Source organism: Nyctereutes procyonoides, unplaced genomic scaffold, assembly GCF_905146905.1.
Source record: "Nyctereutes procyonoides isolate TBG_1078 unplaced genomic scaffold, NYPRO_anot_genome, whole genome shotgun sequence".
NCBI classification, from domain to species: Eukaryota; Metazoa; Chordata; class Mammalia; order Carnivora; family Canidae; genus Nyctereutes; species Nyctereutes procyonoides.
The window spans coordinates 14133838-14156056 of record NW_026575024.1 but is presented as its reverse complement, the minus strand read 5'-3'; the positions used below and the strand labels follow the sequence as shown (position 1 = coordinate 14156056).

Genomic DNA, 22219 nt, shown 5'->3' with positions numbered 1-22219 from the left:
AGCCAATGATCACTGTTGCTATATTCGAGATCTCCCATTATTTTGTATTTCCTTCCTCTGTAGCCCATGATCTCGTTCTTCTCCTTACCCACAGCCAATCTGCTATATTTCCCATGCTAAGTATACACCTATCAGTTATAAGATACACAGTTTCGTGTATAAGTGCATTTCAATTTAAATGGCATACTGTGGAAAAAAATCTCATCTTTCCATTTATCTCTATCTGAGGTCTTTATAAGTTATATATATATATATATATACACACACACACACACGCATGTCTGTTTTTTGTAGTGCAATATAGTGTTTTATAGTATGCATTCGTCATATTTAACTCGGGAATCTTTTTCCCTAACAATGGCTAAGTCTCTACAACTCTTTCTGACCATATTTTACCAGATTTATCCCTGAGTATTTAACCTTTCTGATGCTATTGTAAATGACTTTTTTTTTTACCCTTTTAAGTATGGATTTTATTTAAATTATATGATCAAAGAAACTTTCATGCATAACTCAAAGAATCAATAGTCTTAGGCTGATTCTTCTTATTTCTTTTTTTAAGATTTTATTCGTTTGGGAGAGGGAGAGGAAACAGCTGAGAGGGACACCTGGCTGGCTCAGTTGGTGAAGCAGGAGACTCTTGATCTTGGGGTAATGAGTTTGAGCTCCATGTTGGGTATAGAGATTAATTTTTAAAAATATTTTAAAAAGCTAAGAGTGATCTCCTTTTTAAAAAATAATCTACTGGGGCACCTGGGTGGCTCAGTGGTTGAGCATCTGCCTTTGGCTCAGGTCATGATCCCAGGTCCCTGGGATTGAGCTCCCTGCAGGAAGCCTGCTTCTCCCTCTGCCTATGTCTCTGCCCCTCTCTATCATGAACTTAAAGAAAAAACAGTAAAAATAGATTTTTATCTAGTTTAGATCTTGATTGACTCCACCCATTATACATATGCCCCTCTCCTATCCCCACAACATGCTATGTAATTGTTTCTTGTGATGTTGGTATTCAGTATTTATAAAACTGTGACTGACTTTATATGACTAGTATCTTTCACAGTTGAGGCAAGTTGTCTTGAACGACTTATAATGTTTCCTGGGGTTCATAACTCCTCCAGCTTTTTTTCAGTTCTTATGTACAGGTCCTCAAACCACCTCCCAAATCTCTGGAAAAGCTTAAAAAAATCCTCTGTTATTAAATAAATCAGGTGCTCTAACAATTCGTTGTGAGCCTTCTCTCCTGGACTCTCTACTTTGAGATACTTTCTGTTGAATTTCTGCAATTCTTTCAACTCCTCTCCCTCTTCAACATCATTTTATTTTATTTTTTTAAGCAGCTTTATGGCCACCCCTCAAATAACAAAACAACTTTTCCCCCTCAACAGATAGCATTTCTTCTCTTGCCACTTTATAAATAAGGACATCACTTCCTTTCCTTTCTATTTTTCTCTCCCCCCAACACTGCCATTCATCAAGCTTATTTTTAACACTATCATCCCTGATAACATTTGCATTCTATTCTATAATAATAACCATATTCTTGAAAGATGAAAGCCATAAACAGCATTTACATCATTATGGTTATATAAAAGTTTTCATTGAATACCCAGGTCTTGTGCTATAATTGGATTTCCTTGTCTTTGGCTCCAAAATTTTTATGCATATACTTAGGGAAACACTGAAATGAAGTCTACTTTCTTACAGTATATTTAAGTAGGGTTCACTTTCTTCTACTTTTACCATCTTTTTTAAAAAGATTTTATTTATCTACTCATGAGAGACGTGCAGAGAGAGGCAGAGACATAGGCAGAGGGAGAAGCAGGCTCCCTTCAGGGATCCTGATGCAGAACTCAATCTCAGGACCCCGGGATCACAACCTGAGCCAAAAGCAGACGCTCAACCACTGACCACCCAGGTGCCCCTACTACTTTTACCATCTATTCAAAATCCTGCAGCATTTTCATTTCTGTTTGGAGGATGCCTTTCTTGTTGTCTTAGTGATTCATTTTTGCCGAGGGTGAGAAACCTGCATTGCCTTTGCTCTTTTGTCAAAAAATCAGTTGTCTATATACTCCCTTATTCCCTATACTCCCTTACTACCCTTCTAATGGCTGTAGAATCTGCAGTTTAGGTCACTTCTTTCATTCCTCATTGGTAATGTGGTTTTTTTCTTGATCAGTCTAGTTAGGTTTTTCAATTTTCTTTTAAAAAAATATCTAATCTCTACATTCAATGTGGAGCTCGAACTCATGATCCCAAGATCAAGAGTGGCATACTCCTCTGACTGAGGCAGCCAGGTGTACCTTCTTTTTGTTTTACTGGTTTTTTTTTTTGTCTGTATTGGATTCTGATTTTTCTATTTCATTGATTTCTTTATTTTTTTTAAAGATTTTATTTATTCATGAGAGATGCAGAGAGGCAGAGACCTAGGCACAGGAAGCCCGATGCGGGACTCAATGCCGGACTCGATGCTGGGATTCTCGGATCACACCCTGAGCCGAAGGCAGATGCTCAACCACTGAGCCACCCAGGCGTCCCTCTTCTTTGATTCTTATTATTTCATTTCTTCTGCTTTGGTTTAATTTGTTCTTTTTAAAACTTTCTTAAGGTAGAAGCTGAAGTCTTGATTTGAGACTTTCTTCTGATACAGGCACTTATTGCTATGAATTTTGCCCAAATACTGCATTAGTGGAATCTCACAATTTCTTCTATATTGTCTTCATTTTCCTTCAGTTCAAATACATGTTCATTTCTCTTTTCATTTGTTTGAATAGTTTGAAATATATTATTTAGTTTGAAAGTACTGGCAGATTTTGCTAAGTTCTAATTTAATCCTATTGTAGAGAAAGAACATACTTTGCATAACTTGAATCCTTTTAAGTTTGTTGAAACTTGTTTTTAATGGCCAGAATGTGGTCCAATTTGGGAAATGTTTCCTTATGTACTTGAGATGAGAATATGTTTTCTGTTGCTGAGTGGAAAGTTCCATAAACAGCAATTAGGTATAGTTGGTTGATAGTGTTGTTCAATCCTAGATTTGCTGGAATTTTGCCTACTTCTTTAATCCGTTATTGAGAGAAGGGTGTGAAATCTCCAACAATAATTGTGAGTTTGTCTACTTCTTGATATTCTTTTTGCATCATGTATTATGAAGCTCTGTAGGTACATACATAAATATTTAAGGTTGCTTTACTCTTCACTACTTTATCATGAAATATTTTTATTCCTGGAAATTTTTATTGCTCTGCAATCTGTTTTACTTTTTATTTTTTAAAAACATTTTATTTATTTATTCATAGAGACACAGAGAGAGAGAGAGGCGAAGACACAGGCAGAGGGAGAAGCAGGCTCCGTACAGGGAGCCTGATGTGGGACTCAATCCCAGGTCTCCAGGATCACATCCTGGGCTGGAGGCAGCGCTAAACCCGCTGAGCCACCAGGGCTGCCCTACAATCTGTTTTATCTTCTATTAGTATAGCCAGCCACTCAAGCCTTCTTTTGACTAGTAGCATGGTGCACATATTTTCCATTCTTTTCCTTTTAACTTATTTGCATCTTTAAATATTTAAAATGAGTTTCTTTAGAGAATATATAATTTGGTTTTGCTTATCTAATCTTGATAATCTCTACCATTTTAATTAGAATGTTTATACCATAGTTCTCAATGAGGGGGAGGGGAGGATTTTTGTCCCTTCAGGATATTTGGCAATGTCTGGTGACATTTTTGGTGGTCACAACTGGGATGGGTGTATGCTTCTGGCATTTAGGGCATAGAGGCCAGAAATGCTATTAAATATCCTATATGCTCAAGAAAGCCTTACAACAAGAATTATCTGGTATAAATTGTCAGTAATGCCCAGATTGAGAAACTTGGCTTATTGCCATTTACATGTTGTTGTTGTTTTAAAGATTTATTTATTTATTTTAGGGAGAGAGATAGGGAGCATGGGGGGAGAAGGAGAAGGAGAAAGAATATCTCAAGGAGACTCCCTGCTGAGCCCAGAGCCCAACACAGGTGGTCCATCTCTTGACCCTGAGATCATGACCTGAGCTGAAATCAAGAGTCGGGTGCTTAACCCACTGAGCCACCCATGCACCCCGACTGCCATTTACATTTAATGTGATTGATATGGTTACATCTGAACATATCTTATTTGTCACATCTGTTCTTTATTCCTCTTTGTCCTCTTTCTTAAATTGAGAAATTTTTAAGAAAAACCTCCTTGCTTGGCTTAGTATCTATGATTTCAAGTTAGTAGTTGCATTAAGGTTTGAGTTTATAGTATCCATCTTTAATATAACAGTTCTAAGTCCATTTATCTCCACCTAGCCTTTATGCTGTTGTGACACATTTTACTTTTATGTCTGTTATAGCCCCACAATACACTGTTGTTTCTGTTTAATCAGCCAATACTCTTTTAGAGACTTGAGTAATAATTTTAATTTTTTTTTAATTTTTTTTGAGTAATAATTTTAAAAACCTTACATATTTACCATGTAGTTACAATTTCTGATGTTCTTCATTCCTTTTGTATAGATCTAAATTTCTACCTGGTAGCCTTTTCCTTTAAAATTTTAAAAATTTAAATCTTTTAAATTAACTTGTAGTTCTGCTGGAAATGAATTTTTGGCTTTTGTATTTCTGAAGTTTTTTTCTTGGTCCTCATGTTTTGAAAGGTCTTTGTTGGGCATAAGAATTCTGGTTGATAGGGTTTGTTTTTGGCTTTTGGTTGTTTCCTTTTAGGATATTAAAATTTTTGTTCTATATATGATAGATATATTATCTTATTTATTTGCTTGAAGTGTTCTTAGTGGAAAATGTGATGTCCTTCTTATCTTTGTTTAATGTGCAGAATGTCCTATTTATCCTTTCTCAAAAAATAGTTTTGTCTTTTTTTTATTTTTTTTTTAATTTATTTATTTATGATAGTCACACACAGAGAGAGAGAGAGGCAGAGACATAGGCAGAGGGAGAAGCAGGCTCTATGCACCGGGAGCCCGATATGGGATTCGATCCCAGGTCTCCAGGATCACGCCCTGAGCCAAAGGCAGGCGCCAAACCGCTGCGTCACCCAGGGATCCCCAAATAGTTTTGTCTTTTGCTGATTTTGAGCAGTCTGATTATCATGTACCTTGGTGCAATTCTCTCCATGTTTCTTGTGTTTGGATTTGTGGGGCTTCTTGGATCTGTGGGTTTATAGTTTTCATTGTGTTTGGAAAGTTTTTGGTCATTATTCCTTTATAACATTCCCCCCCCCCCCCGGTATTTCCTTCTTTCTCCCAGAAATTCTAGCCGCCTGTGTACTAAGCCATCTGAAGTTTGGTAAATCCTCTTAAACATTTCTTTTTTCTTTTTTCCTCCTCTTGAGCACTTTTATTAATGGGTAGTGCTACTTCTCTTTTAAACCTCCTGTTTCAATTTTTGAGATCCACATTTCATTTCTTCACCCCTTTTTCCTCTGAGTTCTCCAATCAGGATCCCATGTTACTGCTTTGTCTTTGGTTGTGTAACTTTAGTTTTGACTGTATAATTTTACTATAAATGTGAACTACTGTTTATTTAAACATATCTTCAAGCCAATTATTTCTACTTTGCTCTTTTTAATTACCATTTGATTCTGTCTTTTAATGACATTTATCTTGGAAAATATTATTCATCTATTTTAAACTATTCCTCTGTTTCCATACATTTTCAATCACTTCAAAAGCATTTCAAGATCTAGAATGAGGAAGATAAAAGAAAACCATTCTAGTTCATCTTATCAATGGTAAAACATTTTGAATTTATTAACCAATATAATACTTCTTATGTTCTATAGAAATGCTCAAAATTAATTTTTCTCCTAGCAGTTAACCAATTTTCATTTAGATTTATTTAAAAAAAGTTAGAACTTAAAACCTCACAGTTTGGCAAAAAAGTTAAGTTTGACAGAGTGGCAGTTATCCAAATACTAGAAAATAATGATGTGTTCTTGCAGTATAAAACTTGAATGTGGTATGTGTATATATCAAAAATTGGGACTCCCTCTCAATTTGAAGAATCTATGCCTAGAATATATTTCAAAAAATTAACAAGATGTGTGTGTGTGTGTGTGTGTGTATATATATATATACACATATCAATATATATCCCATATCAATTTTACTGATATTTTGTTATATTATGTGACATGTCATATTGTCATATGACATTATCAATTAGTGCCATTAATATCATATGTATATAATGTGATATATAGATCAGTAAAATTGATATACCAGATTAATATTTACTCATAGAAAGACCTCCAATTTTGTTGTTTAAAGTTAAATATGTAAAGTATAATCACTTTTACAAGTTGCTATATCTATACAGAGCTATTTTAAGGGATCTTTTTATTTTTTTAAATATTTTTTTAATTTTTATTTATTATTTATGATAGTCACAGAGAGAGAGAGAGAGAGAGAGAGAGAGAGAGAGAGAGAGGCAGAGACACAGGCAGAGGGAGAAGCAGGCTCCATGCACCGGGAGCCCGACGTGGGACTCGATCCCGGGTCTCCAGGATCGCGCCCTGGGCCAAAGGCAGGCGCCAAACGGCTGCGCCACCCAGGGATCCCCTATTTTAAGGGATCTTAATGAAAATAAACATTTGATCCCTGCATAGAATTTCATGTGATTCTTTTTAGATTTTTTTAAAGATTTTATTTATGAGAGAGAGAGAGAGAGAGAGAGAGAGAGAATGGCAGAGACACAGGTGGAGGGAGAGAGGGAGAAGCAGGCTCCATGCAAGGAGCCCGATGTGGAACTTGATCCTGGGACCCCAGGATCATGCCCTGAGCCCAAGGCAGATGCGCAACCACTGAACCACCCAGGCATCCCTCTTTTTAGATTCTTTAAGTTTTTCTCTTTGGGTAATTAAATTTTAACTAATTTTTTTTACAGTCACATATAAGTATTTCAGGTTTACAGAAATTTTTCATATGCTACCTGTGACCACATAAGTTCTTATACTTAGAGAACAAATGTCTTTTATTCCTCCACCCTCACTTCTGGTTCTACCTCTCTGAAGTCCCCGATCACTGAGACGTTCTCTTACCCTGTAATCCCCTTACTAATGATCTTGATGTTTATTGTAATGTCTGGATTTAATTTAATTTTCCTCCTATTTTCCTAACAGCATGTCAGCCAGCATTGGTGAATTATCATGCCCTTAATGAATCTGAGACTATCATCAGACAAAGCTCTCACGGTGCTAGGTATCAAAAATTGTGTAGTTTTGTCCAGCATTATGAATGTGAGGACTGCAGCATGGCTTTCAACCATATCACCCATCTTACCAGACATCAGGGAATTCACAAGATAGAGAAAGCCCCCATACAAGGTCAAAACACAAAGGCCTTCAGGCATTGCTCGTCATTTACAGTCTTCCAAAGAATTTATATTCTAGATAAACATTTGGAGTGTAACCAGTGTGGTAAAACCTTTAACAGCACTTCAAAGTTTATTCAACACCAGACTGTGCACAGTGGACTGAAGCCATACAAATGTGGTGTGTGTCAGAAGACCTTCAGGTTTCTCTCTTCCTTTAACACACATCAGAGATTTCATGTTGGCAAGAGACCAAACCTGATTCTCCATCAAAAATCTCACACTCGAAAGAAACTCTTTGCCTGTAAGTCTTGTGGAAGGGCCTTTGACAGTTTCTCAGAAAAAATGCAACACCAAAAGATTCATGTTAGGAAGAAATATTACACATGTAATTATTGTAAAAAGGACTTCAGTCCATACTCAAAATTTATCTTACATCAAAGAGTTCACACTGGAGAGAGACCCTACAAATGTAATGATTGTGATAAATCCTACAAAAGTAGTTCAAATCTTAAAAAACATCAGAAAATTCATACTGGAGAGAAGCCCTTTTCATGTGATGAATGTAAAAAGACCTTTACCCAGCTCATAGATCTTCAACGTCATCAACACATCCATACTGGAGAGAAACATTACATATGCAGCAATTGTAAAAAGACCTTTGTTCGTTTCTCAGATCTAACTCAACATCGAAGAACTCATACTGGAGAGAGGCCATACCAGTGTAATGTTTGTGAAAAAACCTTTAAATATTACTCAAATGTTACTAAACATCAGAAAATTCATTCTGAAGAGAGGCCCTTTACATGTAATGAATGCCAAAAGACCTTTCGCTATTGCTCAGACTTTAATCGACATAAAAACATTCATACAAAAGAGAAACTCTATAAATGTGATGAATGTCAGAAGGTTTTTAACAATAACTCCAATCTTAATAAACACAAGAAAATCCATACTGGAGAGAAACCTTTTGTATGTAATCAGTGTGGAAAAGCTTTTAGCTTAAACTCAAAACTTACTCGACATCAGAAAACTCATGATAAAAAGAAACCCTAAAAATGCAGAAAGGCATTTAAAAAGCACTTACCTTTGGGTTCAATTCCTAATTCTAGCAAAAGGGATCTAAGATTTTTAGTCAAAGCCCAATTGTGTGTAAAACATTTGAGAACTAGAAATATGTGTGTAGTGAAGAAACCAGGAGATGTGATTAGAAATGTATTTTATATATTGTATTGACTTGATTCTTTGAGCAAAAAAAGGCTAAATGTATTCAACCGAAACTTGAAATTGGATAAGGCTTCTCCTAGCATGAGAAGTAGGCTAAGAGGTGGAGGGAAAAGAACACTCATTTTGTCTGTTCATCTGTTTTCACTGGATGAATAAAAAGCATATTTTCAATGGAGGCAGCTCTCTAAAGATGTAAACTTTTGTAGGGAGATGATGCAACCCTAATCTAAGCATAAATAAGGAAAGCAAAAGCCTTCTCTTTGGAATTGAACTATCAGAAAAGAAGAAATTTTGCCATGGACAGTGGAAAAACAAAATGCTGATCACGATCAGAGAAGCTAAAAGATAGGGTTAAGAGGGTAGACACGAGAGGTCTAAAGGTTCCTGGTTGTGGGGGGTGATGGCTTTTGCCGTTAATCTAAATGTATAGAACCCTAGAACACCCAGCTTCCCTGAATAGTTAGCACCATCCTTAGATGTATCTGGAGAACCACAAGGAGATGGACAAATTGCATCAATTATAGTTATATTCAGGACACAGAGAATCTATTGTAGGATTATTTGAAATATGTGGATTTCCTGTATGCTTTAATGAATAAATGCGAAGTCTCCTACTATATGCTAACACTGGTGTGTAATGTTGAATCCATTCAGGCCTTGGGTCTGAAATCTCTACTTCCTTGAATCTTCCCACCACCATTGGTGGCAACTTCACCCTGTTCAGCCAAGTAGGACAGGCGGGGTCTAACAAGTTTGTTTAAAGTCTGGCCCCTATCCACAGAAAGTGATGGGAAGACAACATTCAATTTCTTCTGTGGGGGTCATTCTTACCTCTCTCTGCTTTACCAGATATTACAGTGGCTGCCACAGAGCTAAATTGTTGTGATCCCCAGATGTGGCCCCTCCATGTCTTATTCCTTATGTATTTATCTCTAAGAAAATGACATATATATCTTACCAAAAGGACCATTGCAAATAAGACCCCTTATAGTTTTATAGGTTAAGTTATATATAAGCTGAAAATATGTTATATATAGTCACATATATATTATATGCACCTGAATTAAGTTTTAAAATGAAAACAGTAGAAACATTATAAATACAACTACGGAAATAGAAATGGTTATTTGGGATAAAGAGAAAAAAGTTGTGTACCGGACTCCTTTTTTTTAAGATTTTTTTTTTATTTTTATTTATTTATGATAGGCACACAGTGAGAGAGAGAGAGGCAGAGACACAGGCAGAGGGAGAAGCAGGCTCCATGCACCGGGAGCCCGACGTGGGACTCGATCCCGGGTCTCCAGGATCGCGCCCTGGGCCAAAGGCAGGCGCCAAACCGCTGCGCCACCCAGGGATCCCTGTACCGGACTCCTTACTCTTGATTTTGGTTCTTAAAATTCTAGGTTAGAGTTAAAATTAAACAGGAACTATTTCATGTGTTTCAAATCTATTAAGATTTCCAACATGGTTCTTATCAGGGTCAAATTACTAATTCTAAAGTCTGTATTGCAAGAAAAAAGAAAGAAGCTTAAAAGATCAGACTAGCACAGCTGGTTCTGAAAAGTCTAGTACTCCAAATTTGCCATTACTAGACTCAATAGAAACCTAGATCTCAATAAAAAATTAACATATACTCTTTAGATCTTTTTTTAACTTTTTAAAAAATTTTGAGAGACAGAGAAAGCAGGGGGAGAGAGAGAGGCAGACTCCCCACTGAGCAGGGAGCCCAATGTGGGGTTCAATCCCAGGGCCCCAGGATCATGACCTGAGCTGAAGGCAGATGCCAAATCGATTGAGCCACCCAGGTGCTCCTATACTCTTTAGATCTGTTGCCATGTTTCCTGGGGGCCACCACTAATTATAAGCCATAATTCTCCAATTTTATGAAAAAATAAAAGGTTAGCCATTATGCAAAAGTTAGCCCATTCAAGACATTATAAAGTTTCAGCACGAATTTGCTTTCTGTTTATTTCCAACTGGATTTTAATATCAAAACCACATAAGACATTTACATTGGTTAAGCAAGTAACTGGAGTTGATAGGATAAGGGAGAGATGTTATAAATGCTTATATTTAAACTTAAAATGTCGTCTGAACACTAGTGTATACAACTATTTTTTTTGCTTTTAATCATTAAATTTATATTGAGGTTTCACTGTCACACATTTGAGGATATAATCTATGTTTGTGGGTTGACTTGGGTTTAGGTTTTAACCCTCGTGAGCAGGAGACACCCCATTCTGTGTTTCTCCTTTACTCTCACAAGACTCCCATACTCATGACACTTCTGATACCAGCTGTGTGGGGGTTTTCCACACCAAGCAATTCTGTGATGCAAGCCAGGGGTCCTACAATTTAACTTTATTCTGATGCTATTTACTTGGTGATAGTGTCAGATTCCACAGGACTGTCCCTACCCTCCCTCCCACCGCTGCCATGCCAATCACAAGTCCAGGATGTCACTTGTGCTGATCCATCAGCTATAAATCAGAGGTCCCATGGCCCCCTTCTAGAGTTTGATTAATTTGTTAGAGCAGCTCACAAAACCCAGGAAAAGTTTACTTGCTGTTTACCAATTTATTATAAAAAAATATATAACAAAGGGTACAGAAGAACATCCTATTGGAAGAGATGTATAGGACCAGGTAGGTGAGAAGGGGCATAGGGCTTCCATGTCCTTCCTGGGAGCGCCACCTTCCCAGTACCCCTATGTGTTCACCAACTTGAAAGGTCTCTGAAGCCCATGTTATTGGGATTTTATGGAGGCTTCATCATGTAGGCATGATTATTAACTCCATTTTCAGCTCCTCTCCCCTCCCGGGAGAATGGGGATGGGCTAAAAATTCCAAGCTTTTTTTTTTTTTTTTTTTAGATTTTTAATTTATTCATGAGAGACACACAGAAAGCGGCAGAGACATAGAGGGAGAAGCAGGCTTCTTGCAGGGAGCCCGATGCAGGACTCGATCCCTGGACCAGCATCATGCCGCGAGCTGAAGGCAGATGGTCAAACACTGAGCCACCCAGGCATCCCTGAAAATTCCATGCTTCTAATCATGGCTTAGTCTTTCTGGTAACTATCCCACATCCAGAAGCCCACCAAGAGTCCCTTCATTAAAAGAAAAGACACCACTGTCAGCCATGAAATTCTAAAGGATTTAGGAGCTCTGTGCCAGGAACTGGGAGCAGAAATCAATATAAATATTTTCTATGATCTCACACCCTGCTACCTGCTAACGTGACTTACTTACTTACTTATTTATTTATTTATTTATTTATTTATTTATCTCACTGTCTTTGATCAGGTCTTTATTTAAAATTAGCTGTCCAAAATAATTTGACTTTTATGGAATAAACAAATATAAGTTTTTAGGCAGCAGGCTTCTTCTCTTTCGTGGTGGGTTTCTTTTCTGCAGGTTTCTTGTCAGCTGCTGGTTTCTTGGTAGCTGCAGCCTTTTTTCCTACCAAAGGTTTCTTTGGCTTTTTCACACCAACAGCCTTTTTTCTTTTCTTCCCTACCATGGGCTTCTTGCCTGGAACCCCCCCCCCCCCCATCTGATTTGGCTTCTAAGGCCACTGCCGCCTTATCCATCTGGAGTTTGTGATTCTTGGCCTGTCGAAGAATGGTGTTCTGGTGCATGGTCTTTGCATATGGGTTTAGCTTCAACATGATTCTTAGGTTCTTCAGTGGATTCTTCTTCAGGACTCTATGATGCATCCTCTTGTGTGGTGCTCGGAGGGCTCTTTGGATGTTTGGGCTTTTCAAGATTCTCCTAAGGTCTGTATTAAGCATCTTATGCGTGGGAAGGTTGTAGTTACTCTTGAGGGAGGTAGCCTTATGCCAAGTGCCATACAGATCATCTAACTTGCGGAAAGCACTTTCAGTCTAAATGCAGAAATGTCCCACATGCCCACCAGGAGCAAGTTTCAGAATGTTCAGTTTGCTTACATTAAGTAAAGTAATTCCAGGGATGTTTCTGAAGGCCTTGATGATAACAATGTCTTCATTTTAGATGATGCAGGGTCCCCTATGCTGGATGATGGTTTCTCATTTTGCCCTTGCCAGCTTTCCTTTGCTGAGAGGCATAGACCTTTCTGATATCATTCCAGGCTTTAAGTTTCTTTTTTTTTAAATAATAATAAATTTATTTTTTATTGGTGTTCAATTTGCCAACATACAGAATAACACCCAGTGCTCATCCCGTCAAGTGCCCCCCTCAGTGCCCGTCACCCATTCACCCCTACCCCCCACCTTCCTCCCCTTCCACCACCCCTAGTTCATTTCCCAGAGTTAGGAGTCTTTATGTTCTGTGTCCCTTTCTGATATTTCCCACACATTTCTTCTCTCTTCCCTTATATTCCCTTTCACTATTATTCATATTCCCCAAATGAATGAGAACATATAATGTTTGTCCTTCTCCGATTGACTTATTTCACTCAGCATAATACCCTCCAGTTCCATCCATGTCGAAGCAAATGGTGGGTATTTGTCATTTCTAATGACTGAGTAATATTCCATTGTATACATAAACCACATCTTCTTTATCCAGTCATCTTTTGATGGACACCGAGGCTCCTTCCACAGTTTGGCTATTGTGGACATTGCTGATAGAAACATCGGGGTGCAGGTGTCCCGGTGTTTCATTGCATCTGTATCTTGGGGGTACAGGCTTTAGGTTTCTTAAGAAGCAAAACAGCCTCCTTGGTCTTTTTGTAGCCTTCAACTTTATCTTCAACCACCAAAGGAAGTTCAGGAACTTCCTCAATACGATGACCTTTAGACATGACCAGTGCTGGTAAGGCTGAGGCAGCCAGGGCAGAGCAGATGGCATATCGCTTTTGTGTTGTGTTCACTCTGCGGTGCCAACGGTGCCAGGTTTTGGCTGGTGCAAACATGCGGCCTCCACGACACATATTTCCAAAAGCACCCTGGCCAGAACGGTGAGTCCCACCGCCGCGAACTCTGGGAATTCGAGCCAGGGCTCTGACATTACCCCAAGACTCAGCACTGGTTTGATGACCTGCTAATTCACTGACAGCATATGGCTGTCTGTTGTTTTTGCTCAAGTTGGTGTGAACAAAGTTCACGATATTGGGTCAAATGGGAGCTTTAAACACAGTAGGCAAAGTAACATTTTTGCCAGATGATTCCCCCTTTCCGGAGTACACAGATATCAACGGACGAGTACATGCCATCGTGGGGAGAGGAGAGGGCCATGCTCCTCTCAACCCGGCGGCTCCTATAGGAAAAGCTGACCTTATTTAGAAATAGAAGCTTTGCAGGTATAACCAAGATGAGGTCAAAACCCAATCGATGATGTCCTCATGAGAGTAAACACAAAATAATTGCTATTGGATGAATGTTCAACTCTATTAAAGATTAAATTATCTCTGCGAAGACAATTCAACTTCCATAGAATGCAAAATTGGAGAGGTGCACAGCATACCGTAATCCGTGCACACCATACAAACAATGTTGGATATTTGCATGAAATCAGTGGCTCCTTTTTAGATGATTTGGGGAGGTTCTAAAACAATATAAGAGTTACTAAAGTAGATTATAGTATCATGAGCTACAAAAACGTCAACATAATTCCCTCAAAGACAGGAAATCTGCCACCTACTAAGCCTGTCTCTACTATATATACATTCTGAGGAAATGACAGCAGGATGGGCCTGTGGCTTAACCGGTAGAACTAAATCCTCTGTGAGGTAGACTCAGGCCCAAACTCCAACTATCTCCTGACCATTATGTAAGTCCATACTCTGACATGGTGGTATTTGGGAACTCAAAAAATTAGCATTATACTGGAGCCAATATCTAATTACCCTTGGAGGTCTGAGTATTACCCCTTCTTCAGGGCACAGTCATGCTGGTAAATGACCACAGCTCCCTCTGGGAAGGCCCAGAGGAGGAAGACTCACTCTGTGCTCCTATGGGTTTGTTGCAAGGCCCTTATGTGAAGGTTCTTCTTGAAGCTACTTTGGGCCTAGGATTTGACTTAGGTCTGGGAACTGAGGACAGTGCCATGAATTTCTACTACACTCATTAGGTTTCTGTCCGAGGGACCCAGACATTTTTCATTTACAGATCAAGCTACACCTTAGAAAGCTGCCCATTCTAGGGTCTCCATGATCAATTAGCCATCAACAGAAGGCCAAAATCTTCTGATTACCACTCTACCCTAAGGTATGAGGCATGTTGTGATCACTGTCCACTGTGTCTCCAAGGGTCAGGGTGCTGACCCTGACCTCTATCACTCCAGGATCCGATTATTTCTGTTCTGAGAATCTGTTTCCTGGGGCCACTTCTGGCACCAAATATGGAATCAGTCCTGTAGGGAAGCAGTGCATTCAAAAGAAATGAAAACGGGATGGAGAGATTCCTTACAAGTCTGCCACCTACTAAGGTGGCACACACAAGTGTGGGCAGGGCTGGGATAAACTGACAAGGATAGTGGAGTACTTAGGGCTATAATAATTGGAGGAAGCCTCCACTGTCCCTACATTGAAGAGGACAGGGGAGTATGATGACTTTGTAATGTGTCAAGATGGCTTGGCTGAGCTATATTCCCAGAATTCCTTTCCCTGTACATTTCCAGTGAGGCCTTGTGTGGAATTTGGAGGGTGGAGGTGAAGTAGTTATCACAGTCCATTTGGGCTGCTGTGACAAAATGTCACAGACTTGGTAGTTTACAAGCCACAGAAATTTATGTCCAAGTTCTGGAGGCCAAGAAGTCCAAGATGAAGGCTTTTCTGGTAAGGGCTCTCTTCCTGATTCATAGCTGGGGCCTTCCCACTGTGTCCTTATGTGTCCCACTGTGTCCCACATCACTTCCCAAAGGCCATATCTCTTAATCACCTGTGGATGTGAGGATTCAGCATATACATTTGGGGGGGGCAATGTATTCATATCATAGCAGCTGTCATTTTGTTTTTATGCTCAGAAAGGCTTCTGTAGCTCATGTATGTTGTTTCTTATCTTCTCTCCTTGCTGGTATGGGTCAGTAGACTGGCCTGCACCTGCTCTATCTTCTCCTGTACACTCCTTCCTCGGGCTACCAGGTCATTTCCCTCACCTTTAGTGCAACTTTTTTTTAAATTTCTTTTTATTGGAGTTCAATTTGCCAACATATAGCATAACACCCAGTTAGTGCAACTTCTTGAAAGAGTTGTTTGTATTGCTCCCAGTGTGTCTCCTCCCATTGTTCTTGAAACCACTTGATTTGTACTGTGGTTATCATGGAAGCCAGCCTCTAAGATCGTCCCAGCAATCTCTACCTCCTGGTATCCTGCCCTTGTGTGGTCCTCTCCCACATGATACCAAGGTGGGTCTGTGTGATCAATACAATATGGGGATTGTGATAGCACTTCCACAGCCAGGCTAAAGGGGGAATGGTGGCTTCCATCTTGCTCTCTCTTGGGTTACTCACTCTGGGGACTGCTAGTTGTCATCTGGTGAGGCTACTAAAGAAGCTCTGCGAAGAGGTCAAGTGACAAAGAACGGAGGCCTCCTGCTAACAGCCATGCGAGGGAGCCATGGTGGAAGTGGACCCTTCAGCCCCAGTCAAGACTGGAAATGACTGCAGCCTTGATCAACATCTTGATGGCTAACTCATGAAAGACCCTGAGCCAGAACCACTTCCGTTGCTTCCAGATTTCTAAACTCTAGAAACTGTGAGATAGTAAATGTTGGTTGCTGTCTTTGGGTTGCTAAGTTTCAGGGTAATTTGTTACATAGCAATAGATAACTAATACATTACCCTACGTTGTGGGAGGAAGCACTAACCCCCAGCACCTCAGGATATGACCTTATTTGAAAGAAAGGGTTTTTGCAGCTTAGTTAAGATAAAGTCATACTGGAGTAGAGTGAGAGTGGGCCCCCATCCAATTCGACTAGGATCTTTACAAAAGGGAAATTTGGACACAGATAGGCAAATAGGGAGAATGCCATATGAAGACCTGGTGATGCTTTCACGAGCCACAGAACTACCTGAAGGCAAGAGAGAGGCCTGGAACACACTCTTCCCGAGACCCTTCAGAAGCGAGCACTGCCCTGCCAATCCCTTGTCTCCAGACTTCTAGCCTTCAGGATTTTCTGTTGTTCTAAAGCACCCAGTTTGTGGTACTTGTTATGGCAGCCTAGAAAACAAATATATCCTCTTTGTAATATCTCCCCCCCCTTTTCCCCTTTGGCTTTGATTTTCTCTTTATTGAATTTGACTTTGATTTTTACATGTCTTGAAATTTGATTTTGATGTGCCTTGTGGTTTTGTTTCTATACTGCTTGGGGTTCACTGAATTTCTTGGGTTTCTGGATTTACTGGTTCTATCAGATTTTAAAAACTTTCTTCCCAACACATAGCTTTTCCATCTGTACAATATTAAATATAAACAATAAAGAAAAACAATACAATAATGGACAGAATCCTGCATTGCCATGGAACCCAAAGCAAGTGGACAAGCTGAAGGTATAAATGGACAATTAATATGGAGACCATTGGAAATTTAGAAAATTTCTGAAACACAGAAAGCAAAACAGTACTAAAACTGAGGGAAAAATATAGACAAGTTAAGTGCAATTAAAAAAAATTCCACCAATAAAGAATAGTTTTTTGTTTTATTTTGTTAAGTAGGCTCCATGCCCAGCATAGAGCCCAACCTGGGGCCCAAACTCATGACCCTGAGATTAAGACCCATGCTGAGATCAAGAGTCAGACGCTTAACCAACTGAGCCACCCAAGCACTCCAAGAATATAGTTTTAAAGCGAAAGATAATAAAGTCCATTCTCAGTAGCTACCAAGGCTTTGAAGTAACTATGAGTAAGTTCCACAGGAAAAGTTTCAAGATAAAAGAGCCACACGCACACATACACACATGTACATGTACACACATATAAATATTCATATGTGTAATACATGTATATACATATGTAGGTGTATACACATGCCAATATGACACTTGAATAAACTGGCTTCATCTTCCCTGGGGCAGAATGCACAATGTAGCAGAGAGGCATAGGGGAAAAAAATCCCACTCATGGAAATGAGGATTTGAAAGAAGAACATCTCCTACTAAACAGCAAACCTCCCTCACTGCATATACACATTTAATATAATTCTAATTGGCATTACAGAGGTCTTTTTTTCTCAGAATTTGGAAAGCAAATTCTAAAGAACACTTCTATGAACATGTTTACTAGTAAAAAGAAAGAAAGAAAAACCCTGTCTGTTGACATAATTAAACCACTGATAGAATAGGGGTGAGTGGGTACTAGAGAACATCACCACCAGGGAGACCAACTCTTTCTGGACTCAAACACCATCAGCATTCTCTTTACTACTCGAATCTGCTTATCCCTGCTTTTTTTTTTTTTCCCTACTGCAATTGCTCTTTTCTTGACGTGCCTGCAGGAAGCTTCAGGATCACCTATTAGCTGTCCTATGTCTTTCTCTCATCACAAAGATCCCAAGAAGGGCTTTCATGAGCTTGGCTTTATCAAATAAATGCTTACCTGTGGCATTCCCACTATGGGGTCTGGAGCATGGAGTACCACAGTTAGTCCTCTTAGTTGGCATCTCTGCAGATGGAGGAATCAGAGTCTGTTACCAAAAGGCTATGGAGTCTGGGAAGACAAAACCAACCTGTCTAATCAGAGCATTGAAAACACTGTAAATTGAGAGACTGTACATTAAGTATTGTAGGAACAATTGTACTGATTTGGAACCAAATAAGATTAGATCTTCATACCTCATCACATGTACTGTCAAGGAACAATGTGGAGAAGACTTGACTAATTTCACTTAAATAATGTTTCATTATTTTATTTTATTTTTATTTTTAAAGATTTTATTTATTTATTCACAAGAGACACAAAGAGAGAGGCAGAGACATAGGCAGAGGGAGAAACGGGCTCCCCACAGGGACTCAGGCTCCCCATATGGAACTCGATTCCAGGACTGTAGGATCATCTGAACCAAAGGCAGGTGTTGGCATCAGTCAACTACTGAGCCACCCAGGTGCCCCTGTTCCATTATTTTGAAAGGGAGGCATACTTGGCATAAAGTCTGAATTGTTGAACATTTTTACAGCTCATACCGAATGATTCACCACACTGATTAAACACACTCTATTTCTCTCCTGTATGAGTTCTCTGATGTAATAAGGACTGATATAGGGCAGAAAAAATGTCTCATATTAACTGCATTTATAAGATTTTTCTCCTCTGTGCATTTTTATAGGGTTTTAGCATTCTGTAAATTACATGATTTGTTGTTCTGTTGGTCATTGCGTCTTTGAAATTCATCCCTTAGGAGTTTTCTGATGTAAAAGAAAGTCTGACTTGTGGCAAAATGTTCTCTTGCATGTATTACATTTGTAGAGTTTCTCCCTTGCATGTATTTCCTGATGTTGAGTGAGAGTCCACAGCCGACAGTAGGTTTTTCCATGTTCCCTCCATTTACAGGGCTTCTTTCCAGTGTGAATTCTCTGACGTACTCTGAAGGATGACCTGTGGCAGGAGGATTGCACACATTTGTTATGTCCATATAGTTTCTCCCCAGTATGAGTTCACTGGTAGTCAGTGAAGGAGAACTTTTGGCAGGTTTTCCCATATTCATTACATTCCTCTGGTCTTTCTCCTTTGTATGTTGTCTAATGGTGAGTGAGGACAGGTTCTCCCACATTCGATCTATCCATACGGTCTCTTCCACATAGTTTTCTGATGTTCCATAAGGTGTGAGCTTTTGCTGATGTCACACCCCTGTTCATTACAATCAAAGATATTCTCCTTTGTGTGTATTCTCTTATGTTCATTGTGGTCTGACTTCACAATGAATGTTCCACCATATTTATTTAACACACCATGTTTTTCTCCTGTGTGAGTTCTGATGTATAGTAAGGGTGGACTTGTGGGAGAGAAATGTCCCACATTCATTATTTATGTAAGATTTATCTCCTCTGTGAGTTATCTGATGTGCAAAGAGGGCCAGTTCAGTACATAGAAATTTTCTACATTGACCGAATTCATAGGGTTTCTCCTCTGTATGAGTTCTCTGATGCACAACTAGGGTGGGCTTCTTAGAAGAGGTTTTCCTATTTTCACTACATTCATTTGGTTTCCTTTCTTCACACACTCTCTTCTGTGTAATGAAGACTGCCCTTCTGAAGAAAGTTTTTCCACATTTATAACAGTCGAGAGGTTATTTCAAAGTTTGAATATTCTGGTGCAGAGTAATGTCTTCATTTTGACTTCTGGCTTTCCTAACTGGACTATATTTGTGGTTTTTTAATTATAGAATGACTTTTCTCATGCTTAGAATAGAGTAGTGGCTTCCCATACCCACTGTATTCATCAGGAACCTCTCTAAAATAGCTTTTCTTTACAACAATTACTTCTAGTTTTCAAATTGGCTCCATGGGGATCATATTTGTAGGGTGTATTTCTTGAGGTAACAGTATTCATGCCCAGATTAAATGTCTTCCCAAGTACATTATTTCTTTCTGTAATTAGTGTTTTATTGTTGAGGCATAAAATTTGCCTCAAATGCAGCCTTGGATTTCCTTGCCTTTCTCTAAGAAATTACCAACTTCTAGGAAGGAGCACCGTTAACAGTAATTTGTGAGCCTTTACACATTTGCTATGAAATGAATGTTACAACTGCCTTGCTGTGGGGGATTCGACTTTAGGCCCAGCCTCCCAGAATTAAGGACATTTCAAGTGCAAAAATCTCCTACAGGGTTGATATAGGGGAAAACCAAAATCCAAAACCAAAACCCCACTCACACCACCCTATTTAAGAGGGTGAAGGGAGGAGGAAGCCCGCATGGAATAAAAGTACCTTTGACACAGAACTAGTAAGACAATCATAGAGACCACCAAGCACAAAGCGTCCTGTGAGTGTGGCTGACAGAGTCTCAAGTAAGACAGACAGGAGTCAAGGAAGCACAGAGAGAAGACAGTGAGACCTCAAGATGCAGACCTCAGAGAGACAGACAGACAGTAGGATGAAGAATAAAAATGCAGGGGTGAATCTGAAATTTTGGCAGTGATGTGGGAACTCTGAAAGTGGGCTGAGTGGGACGAGGTCTAGGGTGAGGCAAGATGACCTCTGAGGCACCTGCAGGACTCTGAGAGTGAGTGTCTTCTTAAATTTGTGCCTGAGGCACTTTCTTTGTCTCACCCTAGTCCTCACCCTTGTGGGGCTGAGAATGGAAAGTGAAATGGCGATTTCTCAGTTAAAGGAAGGAGAGAAAAATGGAAATAACTTGATAGATCATGTAAATCAAGCAAGGTTTCTTTTCCTGTCTTTCTTTTTTTTTAAGATTTTATTTTTTATTTATTTATTTATTTATTTATTTATTTATTTATTTATTTATTTAACAGAGAGAGAGAGGCAGAGACACAGGCAGAGGGAGAAGCTGGCTTCATGCAGGGAGCCTGACGTGGGACTCGATCCCGGGTCTCCAGGATCACGGCCTGGGCTGAAAGTGGTGCTAAACCGCTGAGCCACCCAGGCTGCCCATGCTCCAACTCTTGTACAAGTGTCTACTTTCCTAACCATCATATAGATGGAAAATCTGTTTATAATGATCTGAGCATAGGGGTGCCTGGGTGGCTCAGTCAGCTAATCATCTGTCTCCTGATTTTGGCTCAGGTCACAATCTCGGGGTTGTGGGATGGAGCCCTGTGTTGGGCTTTGAACTCAGCAGGGAATCCGCTTGAGATGCTCTCCCCCTCTGCTCTTTTCCTGACTTGTGCTCTCTAAACCAATAAATAAAATTTTAGGGGTGCCTGGGTGGCTCAGCTGGTTAAACAGCTGCCTTTGGCTCAGGTTATGATCCCAAAGTCCTGTGATCAAGCCCCGCATCAATCTCCCTGCTTGGCAAGGAGTCTGCTTTTCCTTCTCTCCTGCTTATGCACTCTCAATCTCTCTCTCTCTCTCTCTCTCTCATGTAAATAAATAAAATCTTTAAGAAAAGAAATAAAATCTTAAAAAATGATCTGAACATATTACCTTACTCCATTTTACATTTGAACACACAGTATTTTTATACATTTTTTTATGTACTCAAATTCCTGGAATGCAGTACTGCATTCCTGGAATGCAATACTGCGTACCTGGAAGGAACACTGTATTTAGTTCAGATTGGAACTTCAGGGATTTCCACTTCTTTTGAAAACTATCACTAATGGCAATCCTGCTCATGGGACTTGAATCACAAAACATTGCACCCACATTTGTGTGAATTCTTAACTGTCACATTCACGAGATTTTACCTACAGGTATAAACATCAGACTACTTTGCTGACTGAGTAGAGTTGTACCTGAATGTTCCATGTTAAAATATATACTAACTCATTTTCAATTACTTTGCCTTTATTCCTTTATATCAGAGAATTTTATTGATTTAAAAAAATACGCAAGTAGTTTCTAGTACCTATGATTTCTCAAATAAGATGAAAGGAAGATGGGCTTTAGCCAGGGTCTCTAGGAAACAGAGATGTCTAAGGCACTGTCTTTTATTTGGGGGACTACAGTCAGAGCAGTGAGGGGGGGGAAAGGATGTAAGTAATGAGGGGATGACAAATGGTATCACAATGACCCCTCCCTTCAGTATAAGCCCCAGACAGGCAGCAGGTCTCTGAG

At 39.4% G+C, this 22219-nt stretch overlaps 1 pseudogene; it reads right to left on the bottom strand.

Annotated features, from left to right (window-relative positions):
* Nucleotides 1-11861: 11861 nt before the first annotated feature.
* LOC129496970 (60S ribosomal protein L4-like) lies at nucleotides 11862-13801 on the bottom strand (annotated as a pseudogene).
* Nucleotides 13802-22219: the final 8418 nt, after the last annotated feature.